We start from the raw sequence: 27620 nt of genomic DNA, 5'->3' as shown, positions 1-27620 counted from the left end.
ACATTATGATGAATTAATGATTCTAAGTAAGTTAATTAAATACACGTATTTTTTTCTAATATTATAAATGGCCTGGAATCTTTTTTTCATTCTCTCCAGCGGTACAATCAAGTAAAGTCAATTTGTCTGAGAAGTTATATCGACTGCATTGAAATCAGGCTACAGTCTCTAAAAATATCGGAGCAAATAATAGCTATAGTCGCATAATAGTCAAGAATTAACTTTTTAGACAAAGATACAGAATGTTATCAGGAACATCACTTACCGGGCAAGAACTTTACCAAAGATTAAGTGAGAATCACGTATGAAGATTCTTAACTAGGCTAGCTAGGCTTGTGACGTCTCCTTTGGCAAGATATCGACACAGATACAATTAAGCAAGAAACTACGAGAAGTGAGACATTGCAACGAGCTACGCGCATCACGACGACGACAAAGAAAAAGACGAGAGACGGGATCGCCACACTATACACATAAAAATCAAGTTGTAATAAAGGGATTTAACAGCTGAAGCCTGTGCAATACGTCTGCCAACTATTAAGGTTTTATTTCTTGCCAAACGTGTCTTAGGCGATTCGCTCCGTGTGAGACAACACTTCTGACCACAATGTCGAAACTTGCGGAACAGTACATAACTACAGTTACTCAAATTCTAGTGACCATGTTGACCCACTGCACTAAAAGAAACAGATCCATGAGGCACGTCTGCTACTGGGAACCTCATAGTCAGAGTGTCTTCGAGACCGCGACAGCTCCTAATGGCACGCTAGGAAAATACGCCATGTTTGGTTTCACAATGAGCAACCTAGCTAGCTGTGACTCACGCTCCATCTCCAGTCGACCTTCAGCTGAGGTGTCGTATCTCTGTAAACAGTCAACAAAGCATTCGTGATGCATCGTAAGCACCGAGCTGTGTACAAGCATCCCTTTGTGTCTGTCATCCTTTCAAACCACCGCGCACAGAGTTCACGTGCCACCTCAGTGACAGGTCGTTTCGCAGTCTTTTTCATAACACCCGACAAAATACTTCTGTTGACTATCGGTATCTAACACAGCTGCCAACATGAGTAACGCAGAAGTAAATATCCTCTGAGTAGTGAAGCAACTTAAATCACTTAATAAAAGCAAGTCTTCTGGTCCAGACTGTATACCAATTAGGTTATTTTCGGAGTATGCTGATGCATTAGCTCCATACTTAACAATCACATACAACCGTTCGCTCGACGAAAGATCCGTACCCGAAGACTGGAAAGTTGCACAGGTCACACCAATATTCAAGAAGAGTAGTAGGAGTAATCCACTAAATTACAGGCCCATATCGTTAACGGCGATATGCAGCAGGATGTTAGAACATATATTGTGTTCGAACGTAATGAATTACCTCGAAGAAAACGGTCTATAGACACACAGTCAACATTGGCTTAGAAAACATCGTTCCTGTGAAACACAACTAGCTCTTCATTCACATGAAGTGCTGAGTGCTATTGACAAGGGATTTCAGATCGATTCTGTGTTTCTGGATTTCCGGAAGGCTTTTGACACTGTACCACACAAGCGGCTCGTGGTGAAATTGCGTGCTTATGGAATATCGTCTCAGTTACGTGACTGGATTTGTGATTTCCTGTCAGAGAGGTCACAGTTCACAGTAATTGACGAAAAGTCATCGAGTAAAACGGAAGTGATTTCAGGCGTTCCCCAATGTAGTGCTATAGGCCCTTTGCTGTTCCTTATCTATACAAACGATTTGGGAGACAATCTGAACAGCCGTCTTCGGTTGTTTGCAGATGACGGTGTCGCTTATCGACTAATAAAGTCATCAGAAGATCAAAACAAACTGCAAAACGATTTAGAAAAGATATCTGAATGGTGAGAAAAGTGGCAGTTGACCCTAAATAACGAAAAGTGTGAGGTCATCCACATGAGTGCTACAAGGAACTCGTTAAACTTCGGTTACACGATAAATCAGTCTAATCTGAAAGCCGTAAATTCAATTAAATACCTAGGTATTACAATTACGAACAACTTAAATTGGAAGGAACGCATAGAAAATGTTGTGTGGAAGGCTAACCAAAGACTGCGTTTTATTGGCAGAACACTTAGAAAATGTAACAGACCTACTGAGGAGACTGCCTACACTACGCTTGTCCGTCCTCTTTTAGAATCCTGCTGCGCGTTGTGGGATCCTTACCAGATAGGACTGACGGATTACATCGAAAAAGTTCAAAGAAAGGCAGCACGTTTTGTATTATCATGTAATATGGGAGAGAGTGTCACAGAAATGATAAAGGATTTGGGCTGGAAATCATTAAAAGAAAGGTGTGTTTCGTTGCGACGGAATGTTCTCACGAAATTCCAATCACCAACTTTCTCCTCCGAATGGGAAAATGTTTTGTTGACACCGACCTACATACGGAGGAACGATCACCACGATAAAATAAGGGAAATCGGAGCTCATACGGAAAGATATAGGTGTTCATTCTTTCCGCGCGCTATACGAGATTGGAATAATAGATAATTGTGAAGGTGGTTCGATGAACCCTCTGCCAGGCACTTAAATGTGATTTGCAGAGTATCCATGTAGATGTAGATGTAGAACACGAAGTCTGTTTCTCTGGAAAGTCTATTAGCCTTTGGGCGGGTTTGAAATATTCAATGAACTCTTTCTCAGGCTGCACACAGACTGACTTATTTTGCGCATACATATCGGATACCTTACAGTAAAAAAAAAATAAAATAAAATAAAAAAAATCACGTTATTACAGTTATAAGTTGAAAGTATTTCTGTTTTGGCTTCTACCTTGCTATGTTTTTATTTTAAAGGTAAATAAATAAAAGTAACCCACAGAAACTAGGATATGGGTTAATTCTTGTAAGTTACTGTCCTGAATGGTCTGAAATTAATCTGCCTCTTCCAGTAAAATCATTTAAACGCATATATGAGGGGTACTAAATAAGTAACGCAACATTTCTTTCTGAAAGGTGGTTGGTTTTGTTCAGGAATCCAATACACCATATTATTCCTCGGATACAAAATCCTGTTTTTCAACATAATCTCCGCTCAATGCGACAGGCTTGCGCCACCTTATGGGAGGGCCTGTATGCCCACACGGTACCACTCTACCTGTCGACGTCAGAGCCAACGTCTTGCTGCATCAATAACCTCCCCACCATCTCGTTTATCCACGTAGCGCTTCCTTCATTGGGCCAGACAGACGGATGTCGAGAGGTGTGAGATAAGGGATGTAGGGTGGATGGGGAAGAACCGTCCACTTAATTTTTGTGAGCTCCTCACGGATGCCAGGACTTTTATGAGACCTTGCATTGTCATGGAGAAGGAGAAGTTCGTTTCAGTTTTGGTAGCGACGAATATGCTGAAGTCGTTTCTTCAGTTTCCTGAGGCAAGCACAACAAACTTTCGAGTTGATCGTTACATCATGAGGGAACACATCAAACAGAATAAGACCGTTGCAAGGGAGCTAAATTACAAAAAAATAATTTTAGTAGCTGTGTGTCCGGTTACGAAATCTCGTAACCGGATGGCCCTGAGTAGTATTAGCACGCAATCTGACTGCATAAAATAAAAATAAAGAATGACAAGAATGTTCCATTAACACAATTGATTAATTAAGTCCCCTGCAACTATAAAAGCTACGAAACAACAAAGCACAGGTGTAACTGTTCTGTGTGTGGTAGTGTGACTCAACGTACATGTATCTGGCACGGTTCTTCCTCAATACGACCAGATATTTTAAACACCATTTACAATGAACTAATTGAAAAACCAGAAATACTATAACTGCACATAGAAACCAGAATTACAAGTCTAATACATGAACACAAGCCAGATGCTTTGTTGACTGAACCTGTGACCAAGAGGCATTGTCATTAAGGAAACGTGAAATAATTTTTTTTTGTTACCTCAGTCAGGCTTTCGAAAGCACCATAGTACAGCAACTGCATTAATCAAAGTAACTGATGACATTAAACATGCTATGGACAGACGTGAAGCTACCATCCTAACACTGCTTGACTTTAGCAAGGCTTTTGATACAGTTGACTTTGATATATTACTAATTAAAATGAAGCAGCTGAATTTCTCAAACAGCGCAATACACTGGTTCGACAGCTACCTCAAAAACAGAAGTCAACAAGTCATTTGTGGGTCGGAAAAGTCATCATGGAAAAACGTGCGCTCTGGAGTTCCCCAAGGCTCCGTCCTTGGTCCATTACTCTTCTCACTGTACATTAATGATATTTCTTCAGTGATTCACTCCTGCAACTACCATCTATATGCCGACGACATCCAACTGTACATAAGTGCAAGCCCCAAGAACATTGCTGACGCAGTAGCGAGTATGAACGCAGATCTTTGCTCTGTTTCTCGATGGGCACAGAACCTAGGTCTGAAACTAAACCCCAAGAAATCCCAGGTCATACTTATATCTCATCCAAAGTTAATCAGTCGGCACTTTCACGAAACAGTCCCTCAAATACACCTCAATGGTACCCAACTACCATACCAAAAAACAGTAAAAGACCTTGGAATAATCTTGGATGAACACCTAAACTGGGAAGAACAAACAGTTACAGCTTGCCGGAAATCGCTCTCCTCCCTACATGCAATTCAGAAATTTAGAAAAATATTTCCAACCCATGTTAAACAAAAATTAGTCCAAACACTAGTCTTGCCTAATCTTTACTACTGTGATGTAGTTCAACACGGCACAAATAGTGAAAATTCGAGACGCCTCGAGCTAGTGATGAACGCTTGCGTTAGATACGTATGCAATATACGGTTGTATGATCATATCAGTCCTTCATACTCCCAGCTAGGTTGGATACGCCCACATAAGGCACGCGATCTCCACACGATGTGCTTACTTCATCGATTTCTTAGCCACTGGTGCCCCCAATACTTATCTTCTCACATTAAACACCTATCATCATTCCACAACCGCAATACCAGATCGGATACGTCTAGCATCTTGGCTGTACCTTTACATAACACAAAATCTTTCTCCATGTCATTCTCCATCTCAGCCATACGACTATGGAACGCGCTCCCCTGTGATCTGCGTCTTATCCGGAACCACTCAACATTCAAGAGTGAACTCAAGACTTACATATTAGGGACGGTATAGCCACCATTGTTGGGCCCCTCTCATCTCTTTCTTTCTCCTCTCCATCATAGCTTCGAATTTTACCATTCTATTTCTCTTCCTCTAACCTATCTACCTCTTCTATATCTCTTTCACCCCATTCTATCGTCTTATGTCTCTGCTTGATGAGAATAACTCACAAGCTGCAAGAATATAACGAGAAAATTCCCAACTAGCAATAGGACTGACATTCATAAAAGAAAAATGTGTTTACTTTCATATACATAGTCATTATTATTATTATTATTACTATTATTATTATTCTTGATTGTTATAATTAATTTTTGATTGTTACAATTATCATTGTACTACGCTTATAATCTCTATTTTTTTTCTTAACATTAATACTGTATAACATGTAATATGTCCTTAATGTTCTGTAGAAACTGAAATTTGTTGAATCTGAGTATGCCTGGTTAGGTGTAAGAGAGGGCCTGAAGGCCCTAATCTTGCCAGGTAAAATAAATGCATAAATAAATAAAATAAATAAATAAATATATTGACGAAAAATACACTGTGATCATTGCAACATCTTCCATCTATACATTACACCAACGGAACAGCATCTACTCTCTCGCCCAACAGAACAACAACTGCACACGACATCCTCTGAACTAGTACTGCTCTCGATATCCTCTCAACAAGTACTGCCCACGGCAACCTCTGAACTACTACTGCCCAGTGGAGGCGGCGGAATAATAATCTTTGGCGCAATCTGGCGCTGTGACTCAGTCTAGCCACCTTTCACCGTCACCTTATCTTTACCAGTTGAGGGTGCGGCTTTCTGTTTCTTCGGAGGAGAGGTGGTGTGCCATCACTCCGTGGATCGCCATTATTGCCATTTTGTTTCCATTTCGAAGTGATGAGCCCATGTTCCATCGCCTGTGACGATGTTCGACAAAAATTGTCATGATCAGCCTTGTAAAGCGCAAGAAATTCCGCACAGATGGTCCTTCGTTGCTCTTTATGGTCTTCTGTTAGGCGGCAAGGAACCCAGCAGGCACACACCTCTGAGTACCCCAACTGGTGCACGAGTGTGTCAGCACTACCAGCAGAGATGTCCAGTTGAGCAGGGAGGCGTTTCATTGTGATCCGTCGATCACCTCGAATGAGAGTGTCCGCACGTTCCAACACTGCAGGAGTCACAGCTCTGTTCGGCTGGCCGGCATGCGAGAGGTCGGACAGATTCGCGCGACAAAGTTGTGAGGATGAAAGACGCCTAGCCCGACAACTCACCGCGCTTTTGTTCACTGCCAGGTCTCCGTTCTGTAACTGTCTAGATATATCTGCAGTGGTCTGGTTTACCGCCTAAAGAAACTCAGTTATAGACGCTACTTTCAAGGCTACGTATAGCGCCGCCAAATATCGGAACTACATGAAACTATAGGGTCTGAAGCAGGAGTATTCCACGATGTCCCACAACAAATTCCGCATTTTTTCTACAGAAATTGGACAGAAAAAATGTGTTGCATTACTTACTGACCACCACGCGTAATTTAGATTGCATGACAACGTTGGGGTGAGAATGATTTCAGATGCATAAGTGATTTTATTGTTTACGCCAGATGATGGAATTTTGAACGTTTCGAAACCGGTCGTGTACACAATAAAAGAGTGTTAATTAACCAACTGTTGAGCGGTTTCTACGTTTTACAAAATATCCCTGAATATTGACCATTCCTCCTGGGACACCCTGTATGCGTTTATGTATGGGCTTTGGTTAAAGATACGGCGAAACGATCTGATATAAATCAATGTACATTTCAAGCCAAACTACAAAAACAACGAGCTGAGACGCAGCGTTCCCCGGTTCTCTCTTCTTCCCTTTCTCTGTTTATTTCCTCCGTCCTGTCTCTCCGTCAGTCAGTTCCTCCACACTCTCTCAGTCCACTTCTTTCTATCACCTCTCTTGTCAATCCCCTCCTCTTTGTTGCCTCTGCTCATCTCCTCCTTCCCCTTATCTCTCTTTTCGTCGCCTCCTCTGTCCTACCTCTGTCCATTTCCCCCTCCTCTCATAATGTCCCTATCCTCCTCTCTCAAATCCGTGTCCATGTCTTCCTCCACCTCTCTGTCTGTGCATCTCTTCTTCCCTCCTTCTATCTCCTTTTAGCAACCCTACCCTGATAGTTAAAGGTTGCTAGCTCTTGCCCTCACAGTATTTCTTTTCAGATCAAAGTTTGGCTGAAATCGAGCCAGCGATTGAGGAGCTTTCTACCCACGGTTTTTCCACAGTACACACATGTCGCATCCATTTCACATACATCTGTACACAGATTTCACCTGCATCATTAGCGAATTTCGCCCTGCCGTTTCGTTTTCACATAGCTCAATCTCTATGACGTCGCATCTCGTGAACAATGTGTCGAACAGTGATATACGAGGGTAATCCCAAAAGTAAGGTCTCCTATTTTTTTATAAGTACATAGACCTGTTGATTTCTACAATGGTTTACATCAGTTTACAGCTTGAACATTTAGCTATTTTTCGACATAATCACCATTTATGACGCCCCATTTTTGTAGACGCTGTGGTAGTTTTTGTATGGCCATGTCATACCAGCTCGCCGGCATGCCGTTCAGAAAGTTGTGAACCTCTTCTTTCACCTCGTCGTCGGAGCTGAATCGCTTTCCGGTCAACAGGAACAGGTGATAGTCACTGGGCGCCAAGTCATGACTGCAGGGGTGGGTGGGTGATTATGTTCCACTGAAATTATTGCAGGAGAGCAACAGTTTGCCGAGCGATGTGCGGGCGAGCTTTTTCATGGAGAATGTGTACGCCATTGATCAATATTCCTCTCCTCCGGTTCTGAATTGCCCCTTTGAGTTTTTTCAGAGTCTCACATTACCTGTCAGCGTTAATTGTCGTCCCAGCGATTCAGCTCCGACGAGGAGGTGAAAGAAGAGGTTCATAACTTTCTAAGTAGCATGGCGGCGAGCTGGTATGACATGGGCATACAAAAACTGCCACAGTGTCTACAAAAATGCATCGTCAGAAATGATAATTATATCGGAAAATAGATAAATGTTCAAGCTGTAAACTAATGTAAACCATTGTAGAAATAAACAGGTCTATGTACTTATAAAAAAATAGGGGACCTTACTTTTGGGATTACCCTCGTAGTTTTGCAGTACTTTCAGTGGTATGTTTAGGTATTGTCTGCGAGAAGTGTTGAAAGTGGAATTAGTGGAAAGACGTAATAAATTAAAACGTCATGCGCAATGCAGCAATTTTTTACAAAGTGCTCTCATTCTCAATTACTGGATGAATAAAGTCTGTGGATTCGCGCGTCGTGAGCTACACAACTTTTTCACCCTCACCTTCGGCCGATTGATAGATACGTGGTTCTTACCCTCATAGCGCCTGTCTCCAGACATCAAGTGATATGTGTACCAAGTTTGGTAGAGATCGTTCAGGGGTTTAGATTGGGATGTGGAACGTACACACACACACACACACACACACACACACACACATATATATATATATATATATATATATATATATATATATATATATATATATATGGATGCACGAGTAGATATACTCACAACCGGATACTAACAGCGCAAATTATGGGAAGCAAGAACGTCCTTTTGGGCTGGAACAAAGGCTTCCAGTTTCTGAGTTCCTCTATCTGTTGATAGAATATTCTTCACTTCTGGATCTGGACTGACGGCAATCGTAAGGACAAAATCTGATTAACGGTACAGAGCTTTTAAATCCTGTTCGATTCTAGATTTAAGTAACACATGGTAGTAAAACTACCTCAGAGTGGAAACAGTGAGACCGATAGTTTATATCATGCTACATGAGTTTATTGGCATCTTATCTGATACGCCAGCTAAGGAGCACTTGAGTCTTCAAGAAATCTGAAGCAGTGAACCGAAATTTCGTTGCGGGAATCTAGTGCTGCATCCAGAGCTATCTTCGCCAAATGCCGGATACGGCGCGTAAGGTTCTCACAGTTGGGGAAGACTATTTTCTTTGTAATAAGGCCGATTACGGACCATTCGAGGGCTGGAGAGACGCACAGAAGCTGGAGTTCTCAGACGGAGGGCTTCCGGTTCGCGCTCGCGGAGGCTGCGCTATTTTCTCGTTGTTCTATTGTCCTGGCCGCGGCCGGGAGCTGCGAGGGTCGAGCAAGCCTCTTTGAGAAATGTGAACTGCCGACCGACTTCCGCTCTTCCACCCTCGCCGAGGACGGTTTTTCGCTCCACCGGCAGCGCGGGGAATCTTTCGGTTTTTACAGAAATTTTCAGTACTGCCTAAGTCCGGAAAGCAATAAAAAATGTTCATTCTCCAATCACCCACTGTTGCTTTGACGATCAAAAAGGAATAACATTCCTCATTTTTTGCAGTAAAGTGACTGATAAACATCACTGCATGTAGTTAGATACAACGACACCAAGAAAAATCAGAATTATACATCCTCGGTGTGATTACATAAATAGATTTTTTTTCAGAGGTGGAGCCCCTCCACGCCCACACCGGCATGATGGCCAACTCAATAGGTCTACTGCCATCTCTTGCATAAGAGTTAGTTTTCACTAATGTGAGGTGTCGCAGGATGTGGGTACTGCGATATTTGCGTACGTCTTGTTAAGGTTAACCATTAATACGCGCTCATCTGGAGATAGATTGGGTCGAAGTCGAACGAAGGGTAGCGGTTTGAAGGGCAGAGGAAAAAAAGTGCCAAGGCAAGAGCCAAGGGAAAAAAAACCTCTGCGATAGTTAGGTCGGATGGTAAGAGCAGTAGTGGATGTCTTGCTGCCTGCGATAGGTCGTGCAAGGGTAGGCTTCATGGCGAAGTTCCACGGTGCGTGTGTAGCGTAGAGCGTTGCTAATTATGCGTAGCACTTTGTTCTGTATGATCTGCAGGCGGCGCAGTGGTGTAGGAGCTGCATATCCCCAGACGGGAGCTGCGCACATCATCAGAGGTCTAATCAGACATAAATAGAAGGAGTCTGACAGTGCAGATTATCGAAAGTACGACATTTCGGTCGTGCTGCAGACGTCAGAGATTAAATGTTAATTTTGAAAATATTTTATTTTACAGCACAGCCATGTACACAATTACAATGATAGGTGGCTGATTTCGAACATCGCTGGTCGCCTTTGAATGGTATAGTTCACTCCAGTAGTTCACTGAGAGTATCACATTGTCCGTGAACTACTGCATCCGTCTTATGATCTGAAGATGGCCAGCGGCGGCTGGAACCGGCAATTCCTTACTGAAAACGTATGTGTGATTGTGCCATAAAACAGACTATTTTCAAAACAAGCAACTGCGATGTACATAATAGCGGGAGACTTGCTCGGACTACTAGACTAGCGGCTAGGAATGTTGTCAGCAGTGATGCTGTCGTATTCGCCAAATAAATCTGACGCCCAATACAAAAGGTAGCAGGAAGTGAACCCACCACCACGGAAAAGTAATTCTTCTATTTGGGTAGCGTGTCTGCACTCTTTCAATCAGACGCGTCACTCGGAGACAGTAAACTAAAAGACAAATAATGTATGGCAAAGGCATTGCGAAACCACAAGTGAGTGTGAGTGAAGTTAGTTAACTGTGTCTGAAACTAATCGTGATGCAGACGCACCCGTAACATCCAATTCTGGAATAAATGTACGCAAATGAATTATTAACGCTATGAAAGAACGCAGCGCTAACAATAATTCTGAAAGTGGGGACTACGCGTTTTATCGTTGAAAAATATAAAATGTCACCAGGGAGAGTCTGTTGCTCGAACCAAAGACATGATTTAAGTGTACCGTTTAGTTTATTACAAAGATATGAGAAGCGACAAGCACATAAATAAGTCAGGAAATTACGAAAATCACAGACTATTTATTAACTGTGAGAAGTAGATTAGTGAGCTATCGGTTGGCAAAGTTTCTTGGAGGAGGTCGGAATTATCTCATGATCACATTTCTGTGTTTGTGAAATTTAACTCAACCTGCCTACAAATCAGTTACATGATTTTTTGTCTGACCAGATAAGCCAAGCTGCCACTCCAGCAGATAATACGCTGACGAAAGTAGGAAAGTAAATCCGAATATGATTCGTACTTTCTAATTTAATGAGCAGATAGGTGACACCGTGTGTGGTTGCCATCAGGTACTGGAACCGATGTGCTGATGACACCACCATGGGAGCTCATTCTGCTAACTGATTCTGCTGTTCCAGTTGAGGGCGAATCCTGCAGAGTACCCATGTGTTCGGTGCCAAGTTGCTAAGTTCCTAGTCAGTAAAGAACTGATTGGTCACTTATTCCCACCAAGAAACTCGGAAACCAACCCTCTTAAAGATATACCGGTCCGCTAGTTCAAATGGCTGTGACAACTATGGGACTTAACATCTGAAGTCATCAGTCCCCTAGAACTTAGAACTACTTAAACCTAACTAACCTAAGGACATCACACACATCCATGCCCGAGGCAGGATTCTAACCTGCGACCGAAGCAGTCGCGCGGTTCCGGACTGAAGCGCCTAGAACCGCTTGGCCACCGCGGCCGGCCAGGTCCGCTATTGGCGTAATTGTTTCCTTACATCAAAATCCCCTGCCAGAAAAGGTAAAATACTGAAAAAACGTTAAAAATCTGTATTTCCTTCCTACTTTTGCTAAATACTTTGGACACCCTGTTGCATCATCCTGAAGTAACATTAATTTCCCAATCAGTGGCCTGTTAAGCAACAGCTAGCCTCGCGTCACAGGCCTTGGGAAAAGCTAAAAAACTGTGCTTGAAGCTTTGTGTCCTCTCTGTGGTATTTTCTGAATCTGCAATGTGTCAGAGCTATTTCGCCATCAGGTTAAATATAATAACGTTAAAAAGGTAAGATGAAATAAGTGTATACAACCACTGTAATCACGTCAATCGATATCAAAATTTGTATTATCAGAGCCTGTCAAACTCAAATCGCATACTATCGAATTACTTACCAAATATGAATTCAAAGAATTCAATGAATCGGCTGGCCGATTTTTACCTTAAGTAACAACAAAAATAATGCACACAAATACTCATCGCTATTTTGACGAAAACAGCAGTAATACGTTAACATTGCCCTAATCTAACTCAGTGACAGTGCACTAGTTAATCTAATAGTTGTTCAGTCCGAAACGCTGTAGACAGTTTATAGTTCAAGCTCGAGTATTTATAAACATTTTGACGCTCGGCGTTGACTGATAGTCTCTAATTGATAGCTGCTAGGCTATAAATGCGGCAACTATAGATAACTCTAACTGGTCAGCAACTGGTGATCAGTGGCCACTTATAATATGAGAATACTGGCCGAGGGAGCGTGTGTGTGTGTGTGTGTGTGTGTGTGTGTGTTTGTGTATGGTGATTGGGAAGGCGGTAGGTGTGTCGACTATATTGAATGGTGGTAGCAGTCATCGAAACAAGAAAAAGAAGCCCAGTAAACATGAGTCCAGGAACGTACACTTTCTGAGACCGGAACTCTCGTTCACGGCACGTCCTCAAAGGCTTTTGGTTGCAGAGTACAGCCGTATTCACGCTCAATCGGCACAGTGTTGTGATGTCTTAGCTGTGTCACGGTCATCTACGTACACAATGAAATCAATGGTGTGGTTAGAATTGTGTTTTGAGTCTCGTTATGTGTGTATTATTGCATGATAAATTACTTGCAACTGTGGGTATGTGTCACGAATCGTACAGATGACGTCACGTTTGTATTTGCTGTTACTGTGCTGTTTTTACACTGAAAATGGTATAAGGCGCTGAGTACCACCTGTCAAGATGTTCGACCGTTTCTTTCCAGCGTCTTACGGACAATTCTGCTCAAGTATCCCAGGAAGTAAACAGTGGAAGACCTCCCTCAGGAAAAGAACGTATGGTAGATTTAGTTGAGGAAAAACTAAGTATAATACCACACGAATAAAACCAGCGATTTCAAACTACATAATGCTCAGTCTAATGTATACCTGGGGGGCTGTTACACAGAAAGATATCAAACCTTTCCGTTACCCAAGTGCCGATCCATCAACTGTACCAATATTCACACTCTAAAGTCTTTCAGCTGCTCCTATGAAAAAGCGTTCAGATCTCGGAAAGCACTCGTTGTTGGAGCCTCGCTTATTTGATTGGTTGTTCTTGTATCTGTGGGTACTACCACAGTTCAAAATACTCGGCTCTGTTTTTTTAACACCCTTTCCAGATGTTTTTTGCTATTCGGCCAGCAAAATACCCTCTTAAAAATCAATTTTTTTTTACTTTTTTCAAAATTTCATCGAATTTGGTTCAGTGTGTCGTATTGAATACTATTAGGATGAAAGTGTGGATTAAACACGTTGAGGACTGTATAGGCATTTTACTCCATACGTTGAATCGTATTACATGCAATAAAGCTCAAAAGTTGAAAGGGTACAGTACCGCCCAACATTGAAAATAGGTACGAAATTCTTGTCAGAACAACACATTTTTTGTGTAAAAGTAACTCAATTTCAATTAATACAGCGAAGCCGGATACCAGTGTGGGAAAGAATGACAATTTATTTATTTAAATGATCACATGTGCACTCCCTCAAAATAAATCCCTACATCCAGTTTGGTGAGATCTGTGAAATGAATGAATGTATGGTCGTCTGCTAACCACAGATAGTGAATGGGAATATATGATCATCTTTGAGTCGATCCTTTGGCTACCTCTGGTGGGACCAAAGAGATGGAAGTTACCAGAGCTTTGAGCGTCTGAAAGGTGGCTGACCAATAAGGTAGCAAGGTGCTTCTCCCACTTCGACAGAGGTGCGAGAGAACCGGAATACGGCCATGTTTCGGCACTCTGGCGCTGAACCTTCTGCTGTAAAGACCTGTTTTTTTGTTGTGCTCCGTAATGAAAGTGTGGAGGCATGGTATGGATGTGGAATATTTAAGAGTAGTTAGAACTAATCATTTCTCTTTCCCAGGAACTTTTGTGGGGAAAATTACAAAGTGAGGCAGGTAATTTTAAGGGGATTGTAGTAAACCAACGGTCACAATGAGCCCACGTGTAGTTATAAGTTGAGATACTAGCGTGTGTACAATAAGCTGAAATATTTAAGAATTAATAGCGTGTGTACAATAAGCTGAAATATTTAAGAAATAGCGTGTGTATCATAAGTTCAAGTATTTAAGAAATATCATTCCGTGTGACGCTAAATTTAAACTCTGAGAGAGAATCAAGGTGAGTCGGCCGTTTTTCCAGCAACGCCACTTGGCTTGCATTGCACAGGAAGACGTGCGTTTATCTCCAGAGTTCACAGAAGGAAAGTAGAATTACAAAGTGGGGCAGTGTCGTGTGAAACTGGGATAGATATTGATTGAAGTGGGAAAGCGGAAAGTGATGATGTTGTAACAGTTCATTGTGTTGTATTTCATATTGTTGTGTTGTATATGTCATGTAATTTGGCTATGTGTGTTTTGCATGGGGGTAGCAAGGTAGTTTCGAAAGATTTGTGGGTATGCCTGTTCCTTCTGTATCGCTCGATCTGGAGGAAAGTTTCGTGAGGATGATTGTGAGAGGCGAAGTGTGAGGTATAATAAAAGATCCACCATCCGATCCAGGGAGTGCACTGTTGCGGTAAATAGATTACGAGACCATAGTATAGAGATTCACTAACGTAAAGCCATGCCCACTGGGCGGAATTTCTCATGTGATTTTGTTGTAGGTTGTAGAATTTGTGTGTTTAGGAATAAATCAGATAGTGAATAGAAAGAGATTGGTGGCCTTTTTCATTAAATTGTATGTTGTCATAATGTCCTGAATTTATATAAAAGCCGTTAAATCAAAGACAAAAAGTAAATGTGGTATTGCCAGTGCGTAGTGTGCAGTCAGAGTTCTATAAATCACTGATAGTCAGATGCGTGTTTCCGTTGCGTATTATTCATGCAGGAGGATAATTTGTAACTAAATAGTAAGATACGAGAATTCATGTTGCTCGATAAATTAAGGAAGAATCCACTCGCTTGGCAAACCACTCATCTTGCAGGCCTGACTGCTTGATGCCACAGTATGAGAAAGGCAAGTGGGTGCCTCTCATAATTTCGACCCTGCCAGGATTATTGCTGTTAAGATTTTTTTTTTATTTTTTGATGGAATATATTGTGATAGCGCTAAGAAGTAAATTTTTTTTTGTTTGCAATTTCTTTCTGGATTGGTGAGGATCTTTTATTTTTTTTAATTGCTATATCGTACAAGGCTGGAAGGTCGTGGTATAATTTTTTTTTGCGTAATGTCCGTAGTAACTAGGTCGCAGTCTAAAAGTGTAGTCACCATGGAGAATAGCGATTCTGGCGTGAACGTAGCAGTGCAGCAGGAAGTAGCTGTTGACCATGTGTTAACGAGCGAGAAAGACAAACACTCGGAAGGGGTTGAATTGTTCACTGGACCGCTCCTGGGTGATCCTTTATGCGGCGGGCTTTGTCCAAAAACGCGGGCCTTTCCCGACGACGCGGGCGAGCCGAGATTAGGACAGGTATGCAGTGAAAGTGCAGCTACTCTTAGCGAGGCTACGGTTTCACAGGCGAACGAGGTGAGCGCGTCGAAAGTTGCAAATGACGATATGATGCTACAGTTGTTACAGAGTTTGGTGAGAGATAATAAGGAGAGAGATAGGGAGAATAAGGAAAGATTAGAAGCAATGAATAGAGATATTAATGAAAGATTAGATAGAGATAATAAGGAAAGAGATAGGGAGGCTAAGGAGAGACATAGGGAGTTGATGGAAATGATGGACGCGATGTGTAAAGATAGTGAGGAAAGTATGGAGGCATTGGATAAGGGAAATAAAGAGGCAATGAGGAAGGTACACTCTGTTACCGATGAGCGTCTGCCCGCAGTTAATAATCGGTTAGATGAGGGGGAGAAGAATCTGGGTGTGTTGAAGCAAGTAGGTGACGCAGTGAAAGAAAAAGATAATAATTTGGAGGTACAAGTATTTGCAATAGAGAGTGATACTACTGAGCGTAGGGACGTGTTGCCAGGTGAGCGAATCAAAGAGGTAGTGGTCAGAAAGAATACGATTAGTGCAGATGCAGAAAAGATCAGTACAAGAGGCGAGACAGGTTCTAACAGTACGCAGCGAGAGGTTTGTGCCGATCAGGAGGAGATACGACCACCATTACAGTTTAAAGAGGCACAATTAGAAACAAATAGGAAACATAGGGAAGAACTAGCACAGTTGCAATTAGCGTGCAGAAGCGAAGGTGAAACACCACCAGGTAGATTGCAGGAGGAGAGTGAGATAAACTCAAAAGGCGAAAATAGGCAGAAAGAGGAAGACGAATTCAGAGAGTCAGAAGAACGGTTGTGTCAGATAAAACAGGTGGCAGACCCAACTGGGTATAGTCCAAGGCTGTCTCAATTTCACCATTCGTTACCTTCATCGTGGGGACTGCTCCTCAAAACGAAGTTTGTGTATAACTATTTGAGGGACGAGGCAAGAGCGAAAATGGAGGAAGACCTTAAAGACTGTAGTAGCTATTTAAATGAATTCTGGTCGAAAAGTAAGGAGGACCAGGTTACGCAAAGCATATTGATGATGACAAATCGTAACGAATGTGGTATAAGGGATTCAGTGTCATGCTATCAGGAGATGTTTAGACGAAACAGGTATTTGGATGTGACATACGAACCTGGGGAGCTCTTTAGGATCTGTATAACGAAGTTGCCAGTGAAATTGAGCAGAGGTATAGCGATGGCAGGCAGAGGCTTAGACGATTCCGCGTCATTTCAGCACTTGTTACAAGGATTGGGTAATGAGAGCAATATCGTGAACGGAGACACGACTCGTAGGTCAGTTAGTGTCGAGGATAGGAACGGCAGAAACTATCATAATGACAGGAGAGCGTGGAATCCAGGCATTTCATTCTTGTCATAATGGATTCAAGAATAGGAGAAACTAATCCAACATATCAGCCCTTAATATCTTGCTCTTAAAACACATGCAGCTGGCACTGAAAATTGTCTATGTAGCAGACAAACTCAACTAATATGTAGGAATGCAAATACCATACTTCTGATCAGAGAATAAAACGCCAGTAATGGAATCTATTAGGCTGGTATCTCAGTAAAATTTGCAAATTTTATTTCGAACAGTAAAGTAAAAGAATTGTTATGGAATAATGCCAATGAGTCCAGTTGAATTAGTGTGATTCGACTATTGTGGATACTAAACAAGTAATGTAAGAGGTAAACATTGTGATCGAAGTTTTTAAATTAGATGCCATCTGATCTATAGTATGTCATTGTCGTGGTGACAGCTATAATGAAGTGCTGTGTATGGTTGTTCGGAATCTGGTGTTAGTGAAAGAGGCCACTAGCACCAAAGTTACTAACACTTGGGCTGCCCAATTCTCCCAGCTTGTATATTCTCTGCACACATTTAATTTTCGTGTAAGCACATATTCCTAACTAGCGAATTCTTTATTGTGTATAGTGGACCATTCAGAGTGAGGCGGATTGTCCATGAAAATGCTGTACTGATTGAGACGATCAAGGGAAAACAATCTCGTGGGCTTCATCACATTTCTAACATCAAATTATGGAAAAGTTAAGGATAGATCTAAAGTAGTCAATTTATGGTAAATAGTCAGTGTATTTATTTGTGGTGTGTAACGTTGTGCAGGGTCAGATCGAACATAAGAATTTTCAGGCGGGATGTCAGGAAGTGTGACGGAATAGACTGGTCAAATGAGTCATGAACAGGAATCGACAGAGTGGTGTATGTACGTATTTTTGTCGTATGAATAAGGATCAAGCAGAAACGACGTGATGATTAATGAGTGAATAAAGATAGTAGATAGAGAAGCGACGTGATAAATAGTAGTGGATAGAGGTGGTATATGAGGAGAAGCGACGTGAAGCAAGGGGATTAATAAAGAGAGATTCGACGTGATGAAACAGTGGTACATAAAGGTGAGTAGAATTGAATAATGTGGAGATGTCTTAGATGTATGTTACAGAGAGGCCTGTGTATGCTGCGATAGAGATTGATGCCAATGGCGAAGGAAGACCAGGAAATGATGGAGTAATGGACGGACGGAGAGCCGAAATACGAATGAAGAGATGAGGACAACTGCACAATGTGAAAGGACGTAAAGGGAGTATGAGACCCAGGTGGTGAACGTTGTGGAATACTGACGTAAGATGTAATATAGGTATAGATCTAATTCTTAGCTTAACAATTGCGATTTGAGAAAAATAATATTTTTTGTTGTTGTTGAAGCCTCGTACCAGTATAACTAATCAAAACGGTACCAAGAATGTGCGCAGTTATTTTTGCAGGTTGATTAATTTGTGTATTTTTTGTTCTTAGATGAAATGTCGCGATTCTAAGTTGAGATTTAGCATAAAGTGAATGCAGAGGTAAGCCGATGGAAAGAGGTGCCAGAGTGAAAGGACGAATTCGGAGACTGGAATGCTATCTCCGAAACAGCTTCATGGGTTATGTGGTTGAGTATAAGGGAGCAAAGGTATCGTATGTTGTCGTGAGTGTGGTGGTGTTAAGGTTAGCTGACTTCTAGACCTATTCTGTTAGTGTATTAATGGATTGAATGAGAAGGAAAATGTGATGTCTGGTGAGTGAGAGTCGTAGAGTAGTGTGATCAATGCGCACACTCCTGTAAAGGGGATGCTACCAATTCGTAACCAAAACATTATTATGTATTGTTTGATTTGGATGAACCTCGATGGCAGGTCAGGATCTGACATCATGTGGATGGTTCATACGTGTCCTAGAAATGTTGTTATATATAATAAAAGGTAAAATATATAGAAAGATACTAATTTCAGTCAGTCACAAGCACAAAGGTGCATTGTATGTTGTAGATTTAGAGTCATCAGTTTCTAAAATGTTTGTTGTGTTAGGATGTTAAAGTAGTTTACTATTTAATAACATGTGGTAGGTAATTTTGAGCCTTGTGGATTATTCTTATTTTTTGTTAGAACACTTTCAAGGGGTATTAATTTCAGTGTGTCACAAGCACAAAAGTTCATTGTATATTGTAGTTTTAGGATAAAGTTTCTAATATTTTCACTGTGATAGGATGTTAGAGTAGCCTACTCTTTGATATTGTAATTATGAGCGGTATAGATTGCTTATTATTCCTTTTGTTTTATTTTACACTTTCATGTTTTGCATGAGGGACGGCAGGTACAATGAATAGCACAAGTGTGGGCGGTATATAGAAAATGGATAAGTGTTGATGTTGTATGGGTAGAAAACTAGGGTGTATAATTTTATGTTCTTTTTAGAACAAAGGTTCTTTTAATACCAATGTATCTAATAGATCATACATGTAATCAATGAGTATTTAAATAATGTAAGAATATCCTTTTGTCTGTAATGTTGCGAGATGCACGGAAGATCTGGCTAATTGGGTGTCGTAACGCCCATACCGCTAATGGGCCGAGCTGACGTCGCCATGGCGACAGGCGACACAGCCGCGGCACTCCCCACTCCACTGTCGGGCGAGGTACACTCCACGCGCCCGCTACAGCAGGTCAACGGCCTGGGGCGACACGCACGTATCACTGGCCATTCATGAGTTCCGCCACCCTTATGACTGGGGAAGGTATCCCGCGGAGGCAACAGCGGGTGGTTTCTTCTGCTCAACGGCGCGCGCAGCGGCGCTACTGCAGAATGGACGAGGCGCGGCAGAGCCCGGCGAGCATTTTTTTTACCAGCAGCTAATAACTAGTACTGGACTGTGGAGCCGTGAAACAAGATGACTTCGACTTTCCATCATGTGGAAAGTGAAGGACTGGTGTTTCCACATTGTGAGTGGGGGAAAAGATTTTGTCTGTAGCAGACAGGACGATTGTTTTGTTTTGTCTTGACCACTGAATGGTGGGATCCATAAACTTTTGGCAGTGACTTGTTAAGTGTGCTTTGTGAATTGCATGTGGGACACTTGGTATACTTAGAGGACAGTTGTCGTATGGTGAACAATTATTGTATGAAGGCAAGAAACTAGAGTGGGACATTGACATTTGCGTCTGTAGTAGGAGACATTTCTTGAATTGGCGCGGGAATAAGTGCTGTTTGTTGAAACTTACGACTTTTAATTACACCATGAACTGAAAGGACAGAACCGTGGGTAATAGTAGTTGTAGGGCCATTTTTTGGACGAACAGATTCGTGTGGATGGTACTCTGAGAGTGACTATGACATTTGTGTTTAATGAGAGATACAGTTTACTGTTCAGTGAGTGTTCAAAATGCCGAATTGAGTGACTCAAAGACTTTCGTCCGGGTAGCCATGGGAGAGCTTTGAGACCGAGACAGTGGTTCTAGGAAAACTATCAGCAACCTTTTGACCCCAAGAAAATCACAGAATGAAATGTTTCCGTGTGACTCGCAAGATAGGGAATAATGTATTTGTAATTGTGTAAATGTTTTTTTTTATATGTTTCATTCCTGAAGGGACAGCAAGCGTAATTGTATTTTATTAATATTTGTGTTTAGAATAGTTAGTGTTTTTTTTTTGTTTGTTCTGGGTTATCAAGTTCACGTAGCATGTTTATTAGAATATTTGGTACAATGATGCTTTAATTATAAGCCAGTGGCGTAATACTAACGTAGCGGTTCATGTAGCATTGATCAGTAAGATTGTCACAGGGGACAAGAGTTTGCATTGCACAACAAATATCGGAATTAACTGATGTATTTTGATGTCGTGCATAGTAATAATCTTGTTGGTGTTTTGACTGAAGCCACTTATTTTTATTATCACAGTGGTGATATTTCACATTAAAGTGTAACGAAGGCTAGTCGAAATGCAAGTTCTTGTCGTCTATATGTGTGACAACAGAGAAATGAACAGTAGAGTAAGATAAGAGAGCTACTGGTAGATTCAAGCACTTATTGCTAACTATTTATTGCGAGTATTGATCAAAGTTGATGGACTGACTAGCTCAGCAGCAGGTATTTGTACTGATGGATATAGGATAAGGTTAAACTCACTGTCGAGTAGCTGTGGCAATTGTTTAGGTGATGATAGTTAATGAGGTGTGACATGATGTCTTAGACGAACTATATTACGTAACCAGTATGTAACTTGTGGTATATTTCATTGTTTTTCTTCTCAGTTTTTATTTCTCTGTAGGTTTGAGGTGTATTTTAGAGTAATGGTATGGAGCCTGACATTCTACGTGTAACTAGTGTACGAATTTTTTTTCTTTTGTTGATTTTGTTTTGTATTTAGACTTTGCTGTGTAAGGGTTTTTACAGCACAATTTATGAATGTCAGATTACTTGCTCTGTGTTTGGACGGTGAGCTATTTAAAATTTCATGAGTACAATTAGTATTTTTTTTTATTTGTTTTAGAATTATTGAAATTTGGATTACTCATAAAAATAACGAAGATCCCAGTAACTAAAATAATTTTTATCTCAATATTATTTTTTCATTTCTATGATGTGATGTTTTATTTGTCATGTGGATTGTTATATATTTGTATGTGTACGTTACTCCGGATTGTGGAGAGTACAATAATGCAACAACTGTCAATAATTTGGTCGTCTATTTGAGGTCACCAGGGGCTAAGGTCTCCTCCTGGTTATTTTGATGAATTGCTACGTTTGTTTTAATACAGTTTTCTTAAAAAAATGTTCGGAACTACCCTCGCATTACAAGGATAGTACCGTGCCATTTTTTTCTGCATGGGTAGCCGGTGGTGAAAGGGTACAGTACCGCCCAACATTGAAAATAGGTACGAAATTCTTGTCAGAACAACACATTTTTTGTGTAAAAGTAACTCAATTTCAATTAATACAGCGAAGCCGGATACCAGTGTGGGAAAGAATGACAATTTATTTATTTAATTGATCACATGTGCACTCCCTCAAAATAAATCCCTACATCCAGTTTGGTGAGATCTGTGAAATGAATGAATGTATGGTCGTCTGCTAACCACAGATAGTGAATGGGAATATATGATCATCTTTGAGTCGATCCTTTGGCTACCTCTGGTGGGACCAAAGAGATGGAAGTTACCAGAGCTTTGAGCGTCTGAAAGGTGGCTGACCAATAAGGTAGCAAGGTGCTTCTCCCACTTCGACAGAGGTGCGAGAGAACCGGAATACGGCCATGTTTCGGCACTCTGGCGCTGAACCTTCTGCTGTAAAGACCTGTTTTTTTGTTGTGCTCCGTAATGAAAGTGTGGAGGCATGGTATGGATGTGGAATATTTAAGAGTAGTTAGAACTAATCATTTCTCTTTCCCAGGAACTTTTGTGGGGAAAATTACAAAGTGAGGCAGGTAATTTTAAGGGGATTGTAGTAAACCAACGGTCACAATGAGCCCACGTGTAGTTATAAGTTGAGATACTAGCGTGTGTACAATAAGCTGAAATATTTAAGAATTAATAGCGTGTGTACAATAAGCTGAAATATTTAAGAAATAGCGTGTGTATCATAAGTTCAAGTATTTAAGAAATATCATTCCGTGTGACGCTAAATTTAAACTCTGAGAGAGAATCAAGGTGAGTCGGCCGTTTTTCCAGCAACGCCACTTGGCTTGCATTGCACAGGAAGACGTGCGTTTATCTCCAGAGTTCACAGAAGGAAAGTAGAATTACAAAGTGGGGCAGTGTCGTGTGAAACTGGGATAGATATTGATTGAAGTGGGAAAGCGGAAAGTGATGATGTTGTAACAGTTCATTGTGTTGTATATGTCATGTAATTTGGCTATGTGTGTTTTGCATGGGGGTAGCAAGGTAGTTTCGAAAGATTTGTGGGTATGCCTGTTCCTTCTGTATCGCTCGATCTGGAGGAAAGTTTCGTGAGGATGATTGTGAGAGGCGAAGTGTGAGGTATAATAAAAGATCCACCATCCGATCCAGGGAGTGCACTGTTGCGGTAAATAGATTACGAGACCATAGTATAGAGATTCACTAACGTAAAGCCATGCCCACTGGGCGGAATTTCTCATGTGATTTTGTTGTAGGTTGTAGAATTTGTGTGTTTAGGAATAAATCAGATAGTGAATAGAAAGAGATTGGTGGCCTTTTTCATTAAATTGTATGTTGTCATAATGTCCTGAATTTATATAAAAGCCGTTAAATCAAAGACAAAAAGTAAATGTGGTATTGCCAGTGCGTAGTGTGCAGTCAGAGTTCTATAAATCACTGATAGTCAGATGCGTGTTTCCGTTGCGTATTATTCATGCAGGAGGATAATTTGTAACTAAATAGTAAGATACGAGAATTCATGTTGCTCGATAAATTAAGGAAGAATCCACTCGCTTGGCAAACCACTCATCTTGCAGGCCTGACTGCTTGATGCCACAGTATGAGAAAGGCAAGTGGGTGCCTCTCAAAGTAAAGAGTAAATCGGTTTCGCAAAGTGTAAACATTTATCCACAATTAACATAATTTTATTCAGATATCTGTTGCTGCTCATTTTGCAAAGTAGCCTACGTTCTCGCTCAGCGTTCAAGCTATGCTCAAGTTTCCTTGAAAAACTGCCTGAAAATTCGCCTATCAGTTTTGGACATTAGCGGGTTCAAACAAATAGATATACATGACGGTTTTACATAAAACTTTAAATCACGATATCTTTTTTTTTTCTATGATCTGATTTTGATGAAATATAGCCTCCACTTTGACCCAAGCTACGCTCACGGGATGAAGACCTAAAAATAGAGACTAACAAGCAGACTGGTAACAGTGAAAAGATCAGATTTTCTGAAACAGAGTAATTTGTTAAGATGTTCCACATCTTCTACACTAATAATATAACTGTAAAATTATCGCGCCTGACAGTTTGAAAACGTTAATCTCTAAAATTACTAGATGAATTTTCAACGGCGTTTCACAGGACTCATGAGCGTAGTTTAGGTCAAACGTAGGCTATATTTCATCAAAATCAGATCATAGAAAAAAAGATATCGTGATTTAAAGTTTTTTTCTAAAACCATGTCTGTCTGTTTGTTTGAACCCGCTAATCTCCAAAACCGAAAGTCGAGTTTTCAGGCACTTTTTCGAGGAAACTTGTGCATAGCTTGAACGCTGAGCGAGAACGTAAGCTACTTTGCAAAATGAGCAACAATAGATATCTGAAGAAAATTATGTTAATTGGGGAAAAATATTTACACTTTGAGAACCCGATTTACTCTTTGACTTTGAAGCTTTATTGCAATTAATCGATTCAAAGTGTTGAATAAAATGCTTATACAGTCCTCAACGTGTTTAATCCATACTTTCATCCTAATACTATTCAATGCGACACACTGAACCAAATTCGATGAAATATTGAAGAAAGTAAAAGAAAATCAATTTGTAAGAGGCTAAAGTTGTGCAAGAAATAATTTTTTTCACATCAGAAAGCATAGACAGTTTTAAAAAGTTATTAAATGTATCGTACAGTGTACACGCTGTATAATGTATAGCTACTTCAAGAGTGTGATGCACAGATATGTTCTCTTGGCGACGCCCCACCACATGCACCGCTCGGCAGTGGCACTAAACGATGAGAGTGGGAGAGAGAGAGGATGGGAGGGAGGGCGCACGTGACTACCTACTCCTACTCGAACAGGCAGCTACTTGAGAGCAGCTGATGTCATCGCACGACCAATAGCTTACTTACTTACCATCAGTTATCTTGATATACGAGCCATGCGAACGCAGCCAGAGGTAACAGGTAGTCTAATACAAATTCATGGTGTTAAGGAGTCTTTTCTCAAGGTGTTTATGGTGTAGTCTTGTACAGTATTGAAATGTGAACGACAAACGGTTCAGAACAGAAGCTTATCGGTGCTACATAGGAGTGTTTAAGTTTGGATGGATATGTCGTAACATAAATGAAGAGGTACCGAATCGAACTGCGAAGTACAGATGGATGGATGGATGGATGGATGGAGAGGCTTTTAAGGGCGCAAGACGGCAAGGTCTTCAGCGCCCGCTCAGTAACAGATTGAGACGGGTGTCAAGAAAAGACTCAGAACAATAAGATAAAACAGAACGTAAGACACAGGAAATAAGCTTGGAAAAATATGTGCCTACCCACACCGAAGCGTGGGACGAAGCATGCTGCCAGCAGTAGAACATGGACAACTCAGGAAGAAAGTGGTAGTACAGATGGGGTCAGTTAGTAGAACATAAGCTGAGGCATCAAAAAAATCGTCAATTTGGTTATGGAGAGAAGCGTGGGCGGTAAGGATTCTCGAGGGATACCGAGGGTTGACTACAGTGAGCGGGTTCAAATGAACGTGGGCTGCAGTATTTATGCACAGACTGCAGTGGCAGTCAGCGGTATTGTCACGCTGTTGCACAACTGAGAATAATTTTACACTTTATATGTCCCCATTTGCTATATAATTTTTGGTTTATAAAGCCTAATATATACCATGAAATATGTTACAGTTAACTATCTTTGGTCGTCCAATATCCTGTTGTCTCGTAACGAACCCCAAAACTCTGCTGGGTTCAAAGGAAACTCAGTGGGTTTGCACTCCTACTGCATCTCCCTGGCAGACAATGTGGCCTATTGTACTTCGAGGAGGGAGAAGTCGAGGCCCCTCCTTAGCTCCAAGCAGCAAGCTCGCCAGTGACGTCACCCGGTGTTGGAGTCAGTGTGTAAAGTCCCTGTGTAGGAACAGATCCAAAGGCCCCATTAGGTTCCATCGCTCTAAGAAGGCCACTTCGCCCAGCCTGCTGTCCTCCCGCAATGTTAATTTGCTATCCAAGGCGCTACAATATGCCATTTTGTCATCCACAGAATTATCAATATTGATATTTCAATAGAAATAATAATTTAGATTCATTCAAAAATTAGCTTTGAGGGTAGAAAGTGACAGGTAATGTTTTCTCATCAGCATAACTGAATTTTATATTTTTGTAATTCTTAAATAAAGTTCCCCTTGTACTGTTCTGAATTTCCTGAAAATATCTTAAAGGAACTGTGTTCGGTATGTATGTTCTTGGATGAACATAATCTACCTCAAGGATTATCTTCTGTCTGCCTTGCACAAGGATTCAGATCATTGTCTGGTACTGTTAGTGTAGCGGAGATGGTAAAAACGGACAATCTAGGGAAGACCTTGAAAGAGTGTACTAAACTGTTACAGCTAATTCTCACAGGTCTCCCATGACGTCGGTCGAAACTGAAAGTTGCTTTTAAGCTTTGAAAAGAATGACATTATTGTTACCCAACTCTATCAGCGACGAAAGATTTCCGTCCTTTTGGAAACCTTACTTTGAAAGAGACCTCTTCATGGAGAACGGAGACTTCAATCAGCAGGTCACTGACAAGTTTGCAACAATAAAAGAGAGGAGGAGAAATTTTCAGTACAAGTGAGGGAAGATTAAGTGCACTGATAAAGTACTGTATAATATACGATTGCATTTTAGTTCTACTAGAAATGTAGCTCATAATGTAACGCTAACATTTTTAGTATATAGTCGATAAAAAGTAGCATCTATTTGTCTAAGGTATTTTTCTATCATAGATATACTGAAGAGCCAATGAAACTGGTACACCTTCCTAATATCGTGTAGGGCACCCGCGAGCTCGCAGTAGTGACGCAACAAGACATGGCATGGACTCGACTAATGTTTGAAGTAGTGATTGAGGGAAGTGATACTATGAATCCTGCAGTGCTGTTCATAAATTAGTAAGCGTACGTGGGGGTGAAGATCTCTTCTGATCAACACGTTGCAAGGCATCCCAGATATGCTCAATAAAGTTCATGTCTGGGGAGTCTGGTGGCCATCGGAATTGTTTAAACTCAGAAGAGTGTTCCCGGAACCAGTCTGTAGCGATTATCGACGTGTGGGGTGTCGCATTGCCTTGACGGAATTGGCCAAGTCCGTCGGAACGCACAATGGACGTGAATGGATGCAGGTGATCAGACAGGATGCTTACGTACGTGTTACCTGTCAGAGTCTTATCTAGGCATATGAGGGATCCCATATCACTTCACCTACACAGGCCCACACTGTTACAGAGCCTCCACCATCTTAAAGAATCCCCTTCTGACATGCAAGGTCAATGGAGTCATGAGGTTGTATCCATACCCGTACACGTCCATCCGCTCAACACAATTTGAAACGAGACTCGTCCGACCAGGGCAACATGTTTCCAGTCATCAACAGTCCAATGTCGGTGTTGATGGGCCCAGGCAGTGGGTAAAGCTTTGTGTCATGCAGTCATCAAGGGTACACGAGTGGGCCTTCGGCTCCGAAAGTCGGAAACGATGATATTTCCTTGAATGGTTCGCACGCTGACAGTTGCTGATGGCCCAGCATTGACATCTGCAGCAATTTGCGAAGGGTTGCACTTCTGTCACGTTGAAAGAATCTCTTCAATCGTCGTTGGTCCAATTCTTGCAGGATCTTTCTCCGGCCACAGCGATATCGGAGATTTGACGTTTCGCCGGATTCCTGATATTCACGGTACACTCATGAAAAAAATCCCCACTTCACCACTACCTCGGAGAAGCTGCGTCTCATTGCTCGTGC

Source organism: Schistocerca nitens, chromosome 8, assembly GCF_023898315.1.
Source record: "Schistocerca nitens isolate TAMUIC-IGC-003100 chromosome 8, iqSchNite1.1, whole genome shotgun sequence".
NCBI classification, from domain to species: domain Eukaryota; kingdom Metazoa; phylum Arthropoda; class Insecta; order Orthoptera; family Acrididae; genus Schistocerca; species Schistocerca nitens.
Note: the sequence above shows the minus strand (reverse complement) of the source record.